Raw genomic sequence first — 5,030 nt, forward strand, 5'->3', positions numbered from 1 at the left:
AGTTTTTCTGTTTTCATTTCATGTAAAACTGGGGAAGAGGCATATGGTTTAGAGAAGGTAGGGAATGGGGAGGGAGAACAAACTAAACATGTAGAAGATGAAATATCTGCCTCCATTGGACAGATTTTCTTTGGAGCACTAGGCGATGTTTGCAAATCTGTTGGCATGTCCACTCTAGCTTTTGTTGGTTTTGCTTCCCCGCAGAAATGCTGGGAAAGGTGCAGGACGGGAGGGATGTTTTGCTTTCTGCAAAGCATTTATTCATTTATCCCTTCTTAGAGTACTTTCTCTGTGCTACACTCTGGGGCCTGGGTGAAAGTTATGTTGGAGGTAACTGTGGAGGGTTGTGGGAGTCAAGGAGGCCTCCCTGGAGGAGGTGGTATTTGAAGGAAGAAGAGTCCTAAAGGAGAACCAGGAGAGATGACCCTCTCATGGAGCAGACCTAGAAATACCACAGGGTTGGGGTGGGGTAGCCTAAAGGAACAATCAGCCTGAAGTTGGAGAACAGTCTGTTGAGTTCCATCAGCCTCAAACAGAGCTTATTGGGATATGCTTTGAACCACACCGCAGGAGCAGGAGCATTCTTTTCTTAAATGTTTATTTTTGAGAAAGAGAGACAGAGCATGAGCAGGGGACAGGCAGAGAGAGAGGGAAACACAGAATCCGAAGCAGGCTCCAGGCTCTGAGCTGTCAGCACAGAGCCCGACACGGGGCTTGAACTCACAAACTGTGAGATCATGACCTGAGTCGAAGTCGGACGCTTAACCAACTGAGCCACCCAGGCATTCCCATACCACAGGAGCATTCTAAGTGACATAAAGTAAAAATAATTACAGCTGCCTGTATCATGTGTCTGTTGTGTCCTGGACCCGCTGCCGGGGTTTTGCATATGTTACTAAATACTGTTTAACCTTCATCTTGGCTTTGCATGCTGGGAATATGCCCATTTTATAGACAAAGAAATTGAGGTTCGCATGAAATTATTTGCCCAGGGTCACTTGCCAAGTGGACTTGGCCTCTGCCCATAAGACCGCATTGCTGCCCTTGGGAAATCAGCTCTTCCCATATCATGTGTTCCTGGCTCCGTGGAGACCCAGTGGTCTGGGCTCTCCCTGCAGTCGGGCTGTGGCCAGCAGGGATGCACCTGGGCTAGGCATAGTGCCTTCATACTCAGGAGGTGGATGGTTGGGCTGTCCTGCCTAAAGCACACATTGCCCCTTCTTCACTCTCAAGTGTAGAAAGGCTACACACAGGCTGGTGAAGACCAGCTGGTGAGATCACTGACCTGAGGAAAACCAACCTCATGAAACGAGGGGTCTAAACTCCACAAACAAGAACTAATGCTGGGAAGTGAAATTGAGCTTACAAAACAAAGGCTTCAAATGAACTGAAATAACTTCCGGGGGGCAAGGAGGATATTGCTACTATGAAACAATAACAGACAATGACTATATAGACATTTAGAAAACACCAAATATTGCCCAAATAACCTCAATGGATGGCCTGAATAGCAGAACGGACACAGCTGCAATGCGAAATAATACATTTGGAGATGAGGCCAAGGAACGCTCCAAAAAATGCAGAACAGTGAACAAAGATGTATTTAAAAGAATGCTTTAAAGAGTAAGTATAGAGCCTGCAGTTCTGACATACATGTAACAGGAGTCCCAGGAGGAGAAAGCATGAGGGTGTCAGAGTTGCGGTTGTGACATTTTACTGTAGTTTTTCAAGATGTTATCATTGTAGAAATTTGATCAAGGCTACACGGGATATATTTCTTACAACTGCATGCAGCTGGAGAATTATAAGAAATAAAGGGGTTTCGTTTAAAAATGAATTATTTGCTTCCAGTTATCAAGTTGGGAAAACTTGTATAATTTGGATACAGATCCTTTATCAGATATATGTTTTACGGATATCATCAGTCTATGGCTGCTAGTTTAATATTTTCTAATAGTTAAAGATTTTTATTTTCATGGAGTCCAATTTATCATTTTTAATGGTTTATAATATTTTTGTATTCTAAGTAAAAAATTGTTCCTTAACCTGATGTCACAAAGATTTTCTCCTAGACAGTTCATAGTTTTATGTATGTATGTACGTATGTATGTTTATTTGTTTTTGAGAGAGACAGAGAGTGTGAGGGGCTGAAAGAGAGGGAGACACAGAATCCAAAGCTGTCAGCACAGAGCCTGACACAGGGCTTGAACTCACAACTGCAAGATCATGGCGTGCGCCAAAGTCAGACACTTAACCAACTAAGCCACTGAGGCGCTGCCCCAAGTTCATAGTTTTAAATTTAAGTCTATAAACATACATTCTGAGTTGCTTTGCAGGTGGTATGAGGTAAGGGTCAAACTTTAGTATTTTCTATATAATACCCAACTGATCCTCAAACACCTTTAAAAAGACTATCCTTTATTCATTGAATTAACTTCACACCTTTGTGAAAGTATAGTTAATTATATAGCATCAAGAATATGAAAATGTAAAAAGACACACTATCAATGTATAAAAAATTACTGAGATAATTAAAAAAGATCTAACAAATGGAGAGTTATGCCATGTTCAGAGATGAAAAAAAATTTAATATTGTTAAACACCAGTTCTCCCCAAATTGATCTATATTCATACAATCCCCATCTAAATTACATTAAGCTGTTTTGTAGAAATTGACAAGTTGATTCTAAAATTTATATGTAAATATTTAAGAACATAGAAGAACACTATATAGTTTCAAGATTTGTTATAAACTATAACAGAAGTCTGCTGGGATATTGAATGGAATTGTGTTGAATGTATATCTCAACTTTAGGAAAAAACCTTCCAATCAATGAATATGTTCTATATTTATGAATATATTCTATATCTATGTTCCATTTATTTATATCTTTAAATTTTACTCAGCAGTGTTTTGTAGTTTTTCAGTGTACAGGTATATCACATATGTAATTAAGTTTATCTGTGAAATATTTTTAGCCATCATAAATGGTAGTAAAATTTTAAGTTTATACTCTTTCATTGTTTATATTTGAATGAAATTAATTTTTATATGATGTAATCATGCTTATTAGTTCTAATGGCTTTAAAAAAATTTTTTTTAACATTTATTTATTATTGAAAGACAGAGAGAGTCAGAGCGTGAGCAGGGGAGGGGTAGAGGGAGAGGGAGACACAGAATATGAAGCAGACTCCAGGCTCCGAGCTGTCAGCACAGAGCCTGACATGGGGCTTGCACTCACAAACTGCAAGATCATGACCTGAGCCGAAGTCGGACGCTTAATCGACTGAGCCACCCAGGCGCCCCTTTAAAAAAAATTTTTTTAACGTCTAATGGCTTTTTAAAAATAGATCTTGGATTTTCTACAAAAACAATCATATTATCTGCAAAGAAAGTCTTATGTCTTCCTTTGCAATCTTTATATATTTTATTTTTCTAGCCTTCCTGCACTGTCTAGGGCTTCCTATAATATGTTGAATACAAGTTGTAAGAAGTTACCTTATTCCTGTTCTTAGAAGGAAAGCATTTAGTCTTTCATCATACAGCATGATGTTAACCAAAGTATTTTCTTGGGTCCCTTTAACAGGTTAGTAAAATTTCTTCTATTCTGGTTTGCTGAGAGTTTTTCTAAGGGATGGATGTAGGATTTTAGCAATTCTTCCCTCCATTTATTGACATCATATTTTTCTTTCTTAGTCTGTTAATATGGTAGATTGGCTTAAAAGTTTTTTTTAATGTTTATTTCTTTTTGAGAGAGACACACACAGTGAAACTGGGGGAGGCACAGAGAGAGGGAGACACAGAATCTGAAGCAGGCTCCAGGCTCCAAGCTGTCAGCACAGAGCCTGACGCAGGGCTCAAACCCACGAGATGTGAGATCGTGACCTGAGCCGAAGTTGGCCCCTTAACCAACTGAGCCACCCAGGCACCCCAGATTGGCTTTTGAATATTAAGTCAACTTTGTATTCCTGGAATAAACTCATTGGTTTATGATGTGTTATCAATTTGCTTATTGATAGGCTTGATTTATTAAATTTTGGTTTAGGATTTTTGTTTCTGTGTTTTTGAGGGATATTGTTCTATAGTTTTCTTTCTTGTAGTGTCTTTGTCAGATTTTTATATCAGTGTTCCATCATCTATTTTCTGGAAGAGATTGTGTAGATATGGCATTTAATTCTTCTTTAAATGTTTTAGAATTAACCAGTGAAGCCACTTGGGCTTGAACTTTCTTTTTGTGGAAAGGTTTTAAACTAGGAATTCAATTTCTTTAATAAATTTGGGGCTATTCACATTATCTGTTTTCTCTTGAGTGAGTTTTGATAGTTTGTTATGGGCCGAATTGTGTTGCCCCAAAATTAAAACGTTTAAGTCCTAACCCTCAGTACTCTAGAATGTGACTGTATTTAGAGATCTGGCCCTTGATGTGGCAATTAAGTTAAAATGAGACGTTAAAGTGGGCCCTAATCAAATATATGACAGGTGTCCTTATAAGAAGAGATTGTGACACATACAGAAGAAGAACATGTGAAGATACAGGGGGAAGATGGCAATCTACAGACCAAGGAGAGAGGCTTCAGAAGATACCAACCCTGTTGATGCTTTGAATTGGACTTCTAGCTTCCAGAATTTTAAGAAAATAAATTTATATTGTTTAAGGCATCCAGTCTTGGTACTTTGTTATGGCAATCCTAGCAAGTAATACAAGATCTTTCAAGGAATTTTGTCCACTTCACCAAGTTGTTGAATTTATTAGCATAGAATTGTTTATCAAAATGCAAAGAGATACCACCTCACATTCATTATAATGGGTACTATTTTTTTAAATTTTATTTTTTATTTTTAAAAATTTATATCCAAATTAGTTAGCATATAGTGAAACAATGATTTCAGGAGTAGATTCCTTAATGCCCCTTACCCATTTAGCCCATCCCCCCTCCCACAACCCCTCCGGTAACCCTCAGTTTGTTCTCCATATTTATGAATCTCTTCTGTTTTGTCCCCCTCCCTGTTTTTATATTACTTTTGTTTC

This window comes from Panthera onca, chromosome D2 (assembly GCF_046562875.1).
Source record: "Panthera onca isolate mPanOnc1 chromosome D2, mPanOnc1 haplotype 2, whole genome shotgun sequence".
Lineage (NCBI taxonomy): Eukaryota > Metazoa > Chordata > Mammalia > Carnivora > Felidae > Panthera > Panthera onca.